Raw genomic sequence first — 13,818 nt, 5'->3', positions numbered from 1 at the left:
TCTCTGTTCTGCATCTCCTTACCCAGGCTGGGGGCTGCCGTGAGCCGCCCCCACCCCAAAGCGGCCGTGGGGCCAAGGCAGGGCTGCAGCAGGGGCAGGACCTGGCTCTGGTTCTGCACAGCTTGGAGGAGCCTTTCCCTCACGGGCGTGCAAAGGAGCGAGGTACTGAGTGGGCCTTTCCCTCTTACCTGCTCAGGCTGCAGGGTTGCCTAACGACAAACTATTTGCTGCACAGCAGCCTGACTCCAGCACACGTAACAAAGGTCCTTGTCAGCCTCATGCTGGCACGAGGAGTTGTGCAAGAATTAAAACTCACTCCTGATCCCACCCACTGCTGCTGGACAGAAACCAGAGCCTTTCCCCTCATTCAAGTCTCTCATTTCCAGTGTGCCAGGCCGGTCCATTCTTTCCTCCCAGGCGCATCATGCCATTGCTGGTGGCATGCCTTTGCTCCACTCAGCAGCAGCAGGTTAGGGCCGTCAGCTGGCAGAGTTTGATGGCAGTTTTGCAGTTGAGTGGCTTGCAAAAGCTGAGTTTGCTTTCCATGGCACACATGGGAATTTATTCGTGAAGGAGCTGTCCTTGGGGACTACATCATGGAACCAGCGTGTTGGACAAGGACCTGCCCAAGGAGCCCCCGTCCGGAGCAGGCGAGGTGCTGGTTGCTGGGCTCTGCCTCTCCCTCCCACTTGGGCAAACATCGCCAGGGTCTGCTGCACGCCTGCGAGCACGGTACAATAAGGTTTAAGTTGCCAAAACCGCAAGGGAAATAAGCATCTGTTTAAAAAAAAGAAAAGGGAGGAAAAAAAAAAAAGTCGTCACAACACTGATGCTTTGGTCTGGGATTTTTGAGCTGGGGCAAATCCGAGCCAGCGTTGTCCCTGTACCAGAAACAAACCTTGGGTCTAGCCCAAGCAAAAGGAGGAAATTCCAGTCCCTTTCATTCTGTTTAGCACTGTAGAAAGATGCTGAAGGTGCCCAGAAATACATATTTCAGAAACACGCTTCGCAGTGGCTCAGACCCACAGGAATAACGCTTCTGCGCAAGAAGCGTTTGGGCTGGGCACTGCTTCTGCAGCTTTTTTCCTGCACGCATGGGCTGTAACCTTGGCCTTCCATAAAAACGGGGGCAGGAATGCTGGCAGCACCTCGGCAGCTGCAAGCTGCTGTGGCGTGGATGTTGCCAGTGGGGCCAGCACAGCCTTCCCAGAGCAGCAAGTGCTTCGCACAAGGGCAGGCACCAGCCCAGCAGCAGGAGGGACCCGGGGACGTGGTGGCTTCACGGGTCCCTTTGTGCAGCTGCAGGGCCACCAGCCTCACAGAGAAGCCCTTCCCTGGCGTGCTGCAGCCAGGCCAGCTGGTGAGGGAGGGATCGCTAACCTCTGCGGGGCCTGCTGGCTCCCTGGGGAGGAAGGAGCATTCTCCGCTCCTGCCTCAGCCTACGCTCGCACGAGGCTGCCTTTGCTTTGCAGAGGCCAGATGGGACCGTGCTGTCGGCCCGCTGGGTATGCAGCCAGTTTCATGGCTTTGGCTTGGAGGAAGCCCACAGAGAGCTGCTGCTGAACAGAGCTCTGCAGGACCCTCCTGCTGGCAGAGCGGTGTCTGCAACATGCTGGAGCTGCATGGGTCCCTTCCGAGCAAGACAGCCCGGCTGGGCTTGGGCTCTTCCTTCTGGGGAGTGAAACTAGCTCCACTGAATGAGGCAGACAGCAGCTCCAAGCCGCTGTGAATACCCACATCTAGTGAAAATTACTGGAAATTAAGGAGTTCACCATCACATGGCTCATCCCTCCCAATTCACCTGAATGCCCCATGCTTTGAGCACTTTTACTGACTCCCGGGTACAGGTTCAATCCAAGCCACTGATGCAAACACCCTGCGTCAGCAGCCTCGTCCAGCAAGTTAGCATGGAAAAATATAATGCCCGTGGAAGCACTCATACAAAATTAACAAGCACTCCTGCTGCTGCTCATCACACTGAAGCACCCCAAAGGCACCAGTTCCCAGCACAGCGATTACCTGCTCCAGAGCCTTCCTCGGCTGCAGGATGATCTCTAGACCCTCATGAGATCCACAGGAAGGAAGATGAGAGCTCACCAAAAGCCCAACTCAGCTGTAGTGCTGCCCAGACCAAAGTGAACCCTGGAGACGAGCTGGAGAATCGGAGACCCTGGCACTGCTCCTGCATGGCACCGCCAGTCCCTGTCCCACATCCCCTCGGCCCCAGGTGGGTGGGAAGCAGAGCCCTTGTCTCCCACAGGATTCCCCTGGCCTTGCCGGCCCAAGAGGGAGCTGCGTGGGCATCCCAGGGGCGGCTCGGCTGCCCTCACTGCCATGTGGTGGAAACACGGCCAGGACATGCCCATGGGCGGCGGGATGGTGATGGGAGCCCGGACAAGCTGTGGGCCCTGCCCTCTGGCATTCTGAAGACGGGGATGCGGAGCCCACCCTGAGCATTGTCACCCTTAGACACACAACCCCACGAGGGACCGGGACACAGGGTGGGGAAGGGCATGCTTTCTTGCCCTGCTCCAGTGCAGTGGGGGCAATTAACAGGTGCCTAATGAGGCCCCTGTCTCACCCCTATTTCCCCAAGCAGGGCCCAAAAGCACCTGGGCATCAGGGGCCAGAGAAAGTCATACAGCTCTGCAGCTCTGCCTCGGCTGCATCCTGCCTGACGCCGGCGGCAGGCTCCGCACTCCCAGCCGCTGCCAGAGCTGGGGCCAGGGCCAGTGCCTCGAGGCTGAGAGGAGCTGGGGCTCCCTGCGGTGCAGGGCTCACACCCCCTGGCCCAGGGCAGATGCCGGCCCCGGGCTGAGCAGCGAGAGGCAGCGCAGCACAGATGAAAGCACAGGGGAGTGTTTTGGAGCGATGGACAATACCGGGGAGAGGATAAGCAGATGTGAGCCTGCCCCAGATCAGCCTCGTCAAGGCTGGGGTGAGGTTGGGGAAGGTGTGAGCCCAGATCCAAGCTCTGCCCCAGATTTATGGAATGACCTCAGGCAACTGCTTTCATCTCGCTGTCTCTGTAAAACTGGGTTAAACGCTCCCCTCTTTCCTCCTTGTTTGTTTAGACTGTGAGGCTGCCAGAGCGAGGGCTGCCTCCCTGGTCCTCCCATGGCCAGCACCGAGGCCGAGCTGCTCCAGATCCTGTTTGACCTGAGAGCCAGCAGGCTCAGGCATCCCAGCTCAGTGCATCCACTCATTGCACAGCTCTGGGAATATCCCAGAAACCCAGCGTTGCCTCTAGAAGTCAGTAGAAACACAAAGTAGATTCTAGCCCTGGAGTTACAAAACCTGGAATGAAATAAGGGCATAAAAATGGTGCTCCTTTTCTCCTTTGGTAGTCATCAGCCCCTCCTTACTCCATCTCCAAGGGAAAGCAGAGGAAGAAAAGTCACAGAGCCCCTCCGTCCATGTCGGAGAGCTGGGACAAGGAGCCGAGGGCAGGAGCTGTTCCCTTTGCGGCCCAGACCCCAGGGGCCATGTCGATGCTTTTATTGCACATGCCATGCCTTGTCTACCCTGTCCCCCAGCACAGGGATGGGGCGGGATGGAGACAGGATGGGGCGGGAGGAGAGCCACCGCATTGCTCACCGCCCTCCCCAGGTGCTCTGCTGGGGTTTGCCAGGACAAGACAAAAGCACGCCCACCTCGACGGGTGCTTCACTGCAGACTGGGGAGAGGACCCGGGTTATTAACGCAAGTACTCAAGGGGAGAGAGGAGGAAAAAAGGAACCCGAACCAAAACCACACCATACTTGTTTATGGGAATGGTTTACACTGACCACAGGAAATACTGCACATGTCCAGGCAACCCTCCTGGCCAACCTCCGCAGAGCCATTACCTCGGCGCAGGCAGGCAGAGCTTGGGCAGGAGCTGCTGGGGTCAGAGCCCGGCCCGCAGCCGAGGAGGCAGTGCCATGTCTATCCTCGAGGACACCCGGGGCAGTGCTGGGTGCACGGACAGGAAGGGGGATGCACAGATACACCTGGGCACAGAGCATTCCCTTTTCTCCTCCTCTCTCTGAAAAAAGCAGTACCAGAGCTTTCAGAGGTCACCTCTGTGTGCAACAACGTTTATCAGGACTTCTGCTTGGAGAGGCCCCTACCTGCTCCAAGTGCCACTGTTTCAGAGCAAAACAGCATGGTTCACGTCCCTCTGCGGGGGCAGCCCTGCATGCAGGCCCGGTGTGGTCCCAAGCTCCCCGCCAGCCAGCCCGGCTGCCGCCGTCAGCCACGCAGCCCCGACCAGCGCCGCCGCCGTGCCGAGCCAGCAGACCCGGGCGCTCTGACTCACGGCGCGGAGCCGTCCCCGGCCCGCAGAGAAAGTCGGAGGCGAGAGCTGCGGCCGGCGATGGGGGAGCAGAGGCCAAGCTCCCCAGGCAAATGTCCCGTCTTGGAGCAGCACGAGCTGATTGTGCAATAACACCCCTGTGTGAGCGGGGCTTTGAAATGCAAAGGCAGAAAGATCTGTTACGTTCATGTAGTGCTGTTGTGGTCTAAGTCAAACAAAGTACACAATATAAATTGGCTGCAATTGCTAATCAGCAGGCAGATTCAGACCAAGAGGCATCTCGCATGTAAATCATATTTACCACTAATTAAATGCACAAAGAAGTTTTTTCCAGGCATTCAAGGTTGCTTCTGCAGAGTTTGAACACCCACACATGCACACACCCATCGCCTCTGCAAAACGACAACTTTTTTGCGCACAAAGCAGTTCATTTCCATGCGCGTGGATTAGGCAAGCACTTGCCGAGATGCCATTCCCATGTTCCCATCCCTGCTCCTGTAAAGGTGCATGGGCTGAGCAGCAGCAGCACCCAGACCCACCGAGAGTTTATCGCTCCCCAGGCACCCAGGTGGCGCCCAGGGTTCAGCCTCATGTCCACCTCAGGGCATTTACATGGCAACAGGACCATTTCAGCCCATTTCCAAGTTCAATAGAGATGGGAGAGGTCTCAAGCTGCTACAGGGTCTGTGAAAACATCTGGTTTGATGGGGAGAGGCCTAAGAGGTTCCATCTCCCCAGGGAAAAACCCAGTCCCCGGTCCACCTTCCCAGGGAAAATCCCAATCCCTGAGGTCCAGCCGCTTGTTCCAGCTGATCTGCTAGCCACTTGACACATGTACCATCAGGCACTCACACCAACAGCCACAGGAGAAAGTCATGTGTCATGTCAGTGTAGATATGCTACATGAGCAAGGCAGAGGTAGCTCAGCACCCAATATATTGGGTATCAGCTGAATGCCAAGGCAGGTGCTGGCGAGGCATTAGGAAAATGCAGCCTTTTTCTCTCTGACCAGTTTTGGGGCTGCCATGAGATGACATGGGCAAGGGGCTGCTGCACTCCCCCTCTTAGGTGTTTACACCCGAGGGATGTGCGCGCTTGCCCTGTCCGGCCGACATCCCAGCCCCTGCGTGTGAGCAGCAGGCAGCATCACAGGCCATGCTCTGCGGCCACAAAGCTGCACACCAGTCAGGAGCCTGGCTGCAAGCTAATGAGATAATTTGGCAGAGGAAAGCTTGGGGTCAACAAAAAATTGGGTGGTGTGCTGTCATGCACTAGGGTTTGTGAAGCAGCCAGCCTGCAGGACAGAGCAGCAAGTGTAGCCTTTAATGGGTGATGAATATAAATCATCTACTAAACATACCTGAAACTACGGTGACTTCAGAACAAGGAGGAGGTGATGACAGTGAAACCGAACTGGCCTTTTCCTCGATCTCCTCCTGGAGCAGCTTTACCAGCAGAGACCTGCTCCGCAGCTCAGCTGAACGCAGGCTCCATGGGCAGGGCAGCAAGGTCGGCCTAGGAGGAAACGCAGAGTGGCAGCACACAGGGATGTCGCATGCTGCAGTCCCTGGCCACATGTGCAGTGCATGAACCCCAGCTTCCCCATCTGCACTGAGCAGCATGGCCAAGCACACCCCAAAATCCTGATGCCTCTACCCAGGAGCCGCAGCACAAGGTGCTCCAGGAGCAGGGGGCTCCATTGCTTTGAGGAGCAGGGTCACTCACGAGCATCATCTGCGTTTGCAAACAAGGCTTTAATCTGCACTACCCGGCACGCCTGTGAGCAATCATCATGCTGCAAGGATGTCGGCATGCACCGGCCCTCGCACAGGACACATTTGGATCGCATTATACTGGGGGTGTCAGCAGAAGGCATGGTGGTGAATGCTTCAAGGCCCAGAGCGTGGACAGAAAGACATTCCAGCTGCTTTCTGACACAGCAGAGACCCATGTACGTGTCACGTGCAATTAGAGGAATGATCAAATATATGTCAAGGCACTGGGAATTAAACTCCTAATTCAGCACAGCACTAGTCCCTGAGAGGATCAGGCAGCAAGTCTGCAAACCCACAGAAAGAAGAGCTTTCCATGTGGTGCAGCGTTAGGCAGCAAAAGCAGCTGTCAGGGCTGAGGATGGGAGGGTTCAGGAAGCGTGGAGCTACTGGCTGGGATGGGCTGCAGGCAGCGGCTGGCAGCTGCTTGTCCACGACAGTGGGAGAGGTGCAGCAAGCAAAGGCTCGAGCTGGCCCTGCCGTTCCTCTGCTCTGGCCCCTCGTGGAGCAGAGCCACACAGACGGCACCGAGATCTGTCTGTGCTGAGCACACAGGCTGCCCCAGCGCGGAACCCCACCAGCACCTTTCCCCCACAGGGGCAGCAGAGGCACGATGCCACCAGCTGCAAGCCAGCCCCTTGCCCTGCCGCCTCCTCCCCGCAGCCACAGCATGCCCAGGCCCCGGGTGCAAACCTCCGCTTGGACGGGCAGCCTCGCTCCGTCCTCCCGTACGCAGCGCCTGCATCCAGGGCCGCCCAGGCGTGAGCGGCCTCGCCAGAAGGGCGCATTTCTGAAGGCAGGCTGTGAGGGAGGGCAGAGGGAAACAGCCCTTGCGCAAGAAGGCAGGCGCTGCTGCGAGCTCGGCGGGACGGCTCCGGGGAGTAATTCCACCCCACGGTGATGGAGAGGGGCGGGGGGACAACGTGGCATTTAGCAGCCGGTTTTCAAAGCCCACTCCACCCAAGGGAAATGCAGGGGACGTTCAGACGGCAGACAGCGACGGAGGGCCATGTTTCACAACTGCAAATGGCTCGTGCCCCCCACCACCCACGTTTGGGGCGTGTTTGAAATCTAGATGTCGACTTTGTATCTCCTGCTCATCTCCAGTTGAAACATTCCTTCTTGTTTACTGGTCCTCTCCCAGTCACAGGATCCCAGTTGAGCGAAGGAGCCTTCATTTCCTAGGGACATCTTGCATTCATTAGGACATGTTGTTATTGACTTACAAGGCTGCTAATTCTCAAGGTCCAATTTAGCCCTCAAAACCACTAACATGTGTGCTGGGGAGTTGCTACATTGCTGTGACCAGCCAAGTGCTGTTCGCCAACAAAGCAAAGCCGGGCACAAAGGAAGCCTCCATTTAAAGCCATCTCCTCCATCTCCTGGCGCGGCAGAGGTTTGGCTCCTCTCCTCTGGTGCTCAGGAGCTTCAGCCCTGTGTGTTGTGTGGCAACGGCTCTGCTGGGACTTGGTGGGTGACAAGGCTGGCAGATGAGCTCGAGCATCTGACCGCTGCAAATGGGAACGGATGTCAGGAGGGGGCAGCCGTGGTGCCAGGAACGCCAGCAGGGCCCCACTGGGGCCACCAGGACACCTGGCCCCCAGCACACTGTGGAAACGCACGCAGGCTCCTGCCCGAGGAGCAGAGCGGGAGCCTTGGGGCTGGGGGAGCGCAGGCTCCTGGGGCTGGTGCCCGGCAGGCTCTGCACCAAGAGGCAGCGCAGCCAGGCGCCTGCTTTGGGGTGAATTCAAGTGGTTTAAGAAGTTGCCTCAGCCGCAGATGAACTGTGGCAACTGACCACGGGCTCCTTGTCTGGTCCCGGCATTAAGTAAAACAGGCTTGCTTAACTCCCCATCTCAGGGTACTTCTCCCTACCTGTGCTACCCAGGTAGCCAACAGGGAGGGGCAGGTTCATAAATTGCCTCCTAGCAGCCCCACTGACTATATATAGTGAGCCCAAGCTCTTAACTTGAGCCCCTCAGGGCACTGACTCACCGACATAGGTGGATTAAAGTTGGGTGGCTGAAGCAATTACAGCCCCCAGCTGCCAGCCCCACCCCAGCTGGGAAGCTGCAGCCCCCACAGCGGCGATGGCTGAACCACACTTGAAGCAATGCCTGAACCACCGTGTTTACAGGCTGGTGAATGAAAGCAGCGCTGGGGTGCTCCAGCGAGCCGGCCCACAGCCACCACAGGCTCCACGGCGCGATGGCGGCTGATTGCGCCCGGTGGGGTGCGCAGCCCGGGGCCTCCGCTGCGGGTTCCGCAGCAGCCGGCACAGGGGCCAGCAGGGACGCAGTCGATGCACCTGTGGAAGAAGCTGCTCTTGGAAAAGTCCTCTTGACTTTTGCTGACCAATGAGAAGCTAAGACCGTGGACAAAGCCAAAGGAAAAAGGATGAGACTGAACCTATGGCTCCCAGTCCATCGCTGAGCTGGTACCAACTCCATCGCTTCCTTTCCCCAGGAAAGGGAAGGTTTGGAAGCACCACAAGGCAGGACAAGACGCCCCTTCCCTGGGCATACAGAGCTTGGCACGGGACCAGGAGCTGAGGCCACCAGCACAGGGATACCTGAGAAAGGCACTTGCTGATGGCTCATTCATTGCTCCAAGGTTGAGGTGCTATAGAGGTCTCTTCTGGATGAGGGGGTCTGGGAACAGAGTTCCCCCCCCAAAAATCCACCCTGCAAAGCCCGTTTTGGGCACCAGCTGGCTGCATCTCCTGGGACCGTGCCTGGTGCCAGGCCGACGGCAGCCAGGCCCCAGGCATCTCGCCAGCACTGCCCACAGGCTGGGCCTGACAGGCCGCCTTCCCCAGCTGGGCCTGTCCCAGTACACACCGGTCAAGCAAAGCCCATGCACTTATTGCTGCCTTCCCAGGCAGCTCCTTGAACAGAGCAGAGGCGACAGCAGCCAGGAATTGCATTAGCCCCCTGAGGTGTTTACACAACGCACAGAAGCAGGAAAGCTTCTGGCCATATAAATATCTTCACACACACAGGAGCTGCTCGAGTCACTCACGCAGAGGGATAGCAGCCCAGTTAAGCACAGGGGCCCAAACCGCCAGAAAGATTCACAGGTTTGCAACATAAGGTCCAGAGGCAATGCAAACTGCTGCTGTGGTGGGAAGAGAGAGGGCTGGAAGGGAGCAGAGGTGGCCAAAGCTGTCAAAGGCAAGTGACAGAATCCTGAAATCATTAAGGTTGGAAAAGACCTGCAAGATCGTCTGGTCCCGTCATCCCCCTACCACCAGTATCACCCATGTCCCTAAGTACCACCTCCAACCTTTCCTTAAACACCCCCAGGGAAGGTGATATTGTTAACACCCAGCAGACTGACATGTCTCCAGGGCATGGTGCAGAACCAGGAGGTGCTCCAGGCCCAGGAGAGGTCAAGGTGTCTTCACATGCTGCTATACCCAAGCTAATCCACCCTAGCTGCAGGTGAGGCGCCACGCTGATGCAACTCCGTCACCCGCAGGCTTGGCAAGTACTGCTTCGGGCAGCACGTCCTTGGGCAGCAAAGCGAGCAGGACCACCTTGCTTCAGACACGCTGTGCCTGGGAAGGCACTCCCTGGACAGCATGGCCAATGGAAATCACTGGGGTGCTGTGTTCCCTTTGGAAATCAGACACTGCGAGGACTTTGGGAAGGGACTAGACTGTCTTTGAGAGCCCACTGCAAGGACCAAGTCCTGGGAAACCCGGCCTTGGGCTCCTTTGAAAAATTGATTCTCAGGTCATGGTTGAAGGACTTGAATTCATTACCATACATTTAAAAAATGCAGATGAAGAAGAGCCTGGGACCGATACACCTTGCTACAGGCAGGCATAAGGCAACCTAATAATTAAAGGCTTCAAGTATTTCTTCCCAGGTTCAAGTCATCACTTAACTGCCCGTCAGACGACTTTGTCCTCAGAGGAAGCTGGCCCTGGCCACTGCTCTTGGAGTGGCTGTTCAACATAAAAGTGATATCAGACAAAACCAGTGAAGCACCTGCCGATTAATGCTGGCATGAGACATGCCATCACAGGGCTGGTGACCTTAAAGGTCACCTAAAGAAGTCATCCATGTTAAATAATCAGGAAAGTCTTTGTTGGCACTAAAAATCTGCCTCTATCATTGGATAAGCAACCCCAAAAGTTTTCAGCAAGCAACACATGTTGCCAAACACAGAAGCCCTACTGCACACAGAGGCTGGGCTGCTCCCAAAACGCTGTGCATCCTCAGAGAGCCCTGAGCCTGGAGATGGCCTCCCAACATGCAGCCGTGAACAGCACCAAACCGTGCAAGGCCTTAAAACAAGAGCTGAAAAATTCAAGCAGATCATTTCCTCCTGGACATATTTGGGAATGTATTTATTTTATATCTTGTGAAAAAATTCCAGGATGTAAGTGAGAAGCCAAGAATGAAGGGGAAAAAAAAAAAAAGGAGGGGAGGGGGGAAAGAAAGAAAACAAATTTGAACTGGGAATGTTTTACGTGCAGTATTAAATCTCCAGCACACAATGAATCACGCAGTTCTTGGTCTAACAAGAAGGACTCCAGAAAGTCTGTAGTATGAAGGAGTCACTGGAGACTCTAAGAAATATGACAAGCTCAGTCCAAAGTGCACAAAAGAAGTGTTTTTTTGTGTGTGTGTGTGTGTGTGTGTTTTTAAATAGAGTAAGAAAGAAAGAAAAGAAAAAATTAATGGTAAGAAAAATTCTCTGAAATTACAGTCCTACAACAGCTCCATTTGTATAATCCTTCTCATACCCAGAAGCACTACAAAACTGTAGTGCTCAACGAGACTAGAAATAGATGACAATGCAACAAGGACAATATGTATTTGAACTTTTGTTCAGATCTCAAACGTGTGTTTATGGTGGGACAAGCACATAGGTGAGTGAATGTGCCCACAAGCAAGTATGTGCATACAAATCACAGAGAAACAGCGCTGGAGCCCAGGGAGCCGCCGAACCTGTTCCCTCGCCCAAGGCGCACTCATGTTTACATAGACAAACATCTGTCTGAGTGCTTTAACACGTCCTTCACCCCCAGTGGTGGCGGCTCCCCAGCCTGCTGAGACAACTCAGGCCTCTGCTGCAAAGCCAGGGATGCTGGGAAAGTCCGCACCTTGTGTCCTCTCTTCTGGACGTCAGTTCCCCTCCGCAGCTCCTGTTTGCACAGGGGGGATTTGTGCTTCTTCCCGCTACTCGTTTCTCTAGACGACACACCATGTCCCTTCGTGTATCCTGCTTGAGGCTCCCAATGTCTGCCTCCTCTCTGTGAAATTCCAGAAATAGCCACTTACCTTTGAGGTTTGACCTTACAGCCTCCAGCCCTGACTTCTCGGCTGGGGCAGACGTGCACAGGACAGCACAGCAACCAAAGCGGTGCAGAACCACCCAGAAAAAACCCTGGGGAAAGCTTCCACTCTCCTGAAGCTGCAGCACAGCCTCTCCCAACGTCTTCCCATGCGTGGTTTGAGCTGGGCAAGGCAGGAGCCAGGTTCCTCTTTTTAGGGCTGGTGATCCTAAGGGGTAGATCTGAAGGAAGGTCCAGTGCAGCTGTGCTACTGATTTAGGTCTGCAGAGGGTACGTTCAGCCAAAAGCTCTCCAAGATGAGGTGCACGAGAGCTGCAGGGGTGATGCCCAGTGTGCACAAACTGAGCAGCCTCTGGCAGCTGCACAGCCAGAAGAAGAGGCAGGAGAGGCCGTGCAGAGACCTGGCCGGTGCTGCAGCAGCAGACCCCTTGTCCACAGTTCCACCAAGACCCCCACCAAGACGTTGCTTTGCCCGCTACCCAAAAGCTGCACCGCAGCAGTTTCCCAGTCCCAAGGCAGGACACAGAGCTGCATTTCTTACCAAACCTGTCCAGGCTGCTGCTGCCCAGCTCGGGACATGGCTGCCCCTTTGGTATCTACAGCAAAGCCATGGTTCTGCAAAGAGAAATCCCCCCCGACAGGGAGCATGTGCATGTACAGTGGGGCTCCAGCTTCTCTTTGTGCCTGCGACAGGGAGTGGCCAAACTCCACAAGGAGATTGCCCACACATCCTGGCCAGGGTGAGTCCAAAACTTCTGGCCTCTCTTAGTCAAAAGCAGCAATGTCAACAGCAGAATGTCCTGCCTTGCCCAGTCACACCAGGCTCCAACTGGAGCGATTAATCTAACATGTGGAAGGAGGAATGCAAGGGTCAGCAAGCAAGAGGGGCTGGTGGAAGAGCCTCCAGGAAGGAGTGGGGCTGCCTTTTTTTCGGTAGAACAACAGGCTGCAGGAAGCAAAAGATCAACCTGTCAGCTTGGCTCAGCCCAGCCATCAGTCTGTTACTTCACAAGCAGTGAAACACTTTGTGGTTTTGCTCCATTACCACCATTGCAGGGCCTTTCTGGAGAGCTTGCTTGCTTCTCGAAGCAACTTTGATGCAGGGTGAATACAATAAAAATGGGGGAGGGGTAGAAAACTCACCCCATGGGCATGCACAAGCACAGCAAACTCTTTCCTTGGCCTTTCATCTGCCTTAATAACATGCCTTCTGTGGCATCTATAGAAACCTGCTAATAGCAAAGAATATGAACTAAATGTGTATCTAACTTCTCCACATGTTAATGGCTGTGATGGAGCCTGGGGAGCACAAAGTGAGGACAGTTACCCGGCCAGACAGCAGCAAAGAGTCTCTGAGCATCTGCTGTGGTTAGCAAGAGAGGCCACACCGTTTAAGCAGCAAGGGCACCAGCTTGAGAGAGCTGGGGTAACTCCTGGCTCCCCCACCCTCACCCTACCTGTCCCATCTATTGCCAGCAAAATGGGGACATGAGACCTTCAGATCTCACTGTTAAGCTTTTTCTAGAATGGATTGATGAGTACTATGGAAGAGACCAAGGAGAGAGAGGTATTTTTTTCTTCTCCATCAGTACTCCACTGACCCTGAAGCCTCACTGCATATCTGCAGCAGGGAACTTCCTTGCTTCGCTAGAGCTCCATTAACGCAGCTTGCCATATGGACCACGACCACTGTGATTAGTGACCGAGTGTCATGAAAGCCACGTCCCATTGGCAGGGCAGGAGCCCAGCACAGGTCATTTCAGGAGCCTAAACTCAGCTCTGCTAATTAACACTGGGCACTGCACAGACAGCACACAGCAAGAGGAACCACACCGGCATCCAGCCGTGCTTCAGGTTCCTCCGTGGGAAGCCAACAGGAACAGGCCAAGGAAACGCCCTGTGGAATGAGATGGTCTCAGAAATACCATGGTAAGAGGCACTCATCCTGACAGAGAGGCACCACACAGACTTCGGTCAGCAGAGCTGCTCTGTAGCTTGCCCCAGGGGTCTTCAGAAACTGCCCAGATCTGGAGCTGTGCTTTGGCCAGGCTACAGAGGAGTCTTGGTGGTTTGTGGCATTTTGAGGATGGGGACTCCTACCACAGCAAACATATACACCCATCGATTTCCAGTGTTCCTCACTTGATGCACGAGGAGGGATCCGATCTGTGGCGCAGCTGGACAAAACAACACAAACTTGCCAGAAAAATCCACAGCCTCGTATGGGGTCCCGCCTGTGTGGGCACCTCTGATTTCAGTCTTAAGAGCATCCATGTGCTCCACTCACAGCTGAGGACCCCTAACACTTAGAGGACAGCACAGGAAAGCAAGCGCTCACCCAGAAGGGTCCCCGATGTGCACCCGTGGCCATCTCTGACCTGCACGCTCAGAGGTGCGAGACCCGCACCAGCGCCCCGGGGATGCGGCACAGGCCCTACGGG

Source organism: Anser anser (genome assembly GCF_964211835.1).
Source record: "Anser anser genome assembly, chromosome: 24".
NCBI lineage: Eukaryota > Metazoa > Chordata > Aves > Anseriformes > Anatidae > Anser > Anser anser.
This window is presented reverse-complemented; position numbering follows the sequence as displayed.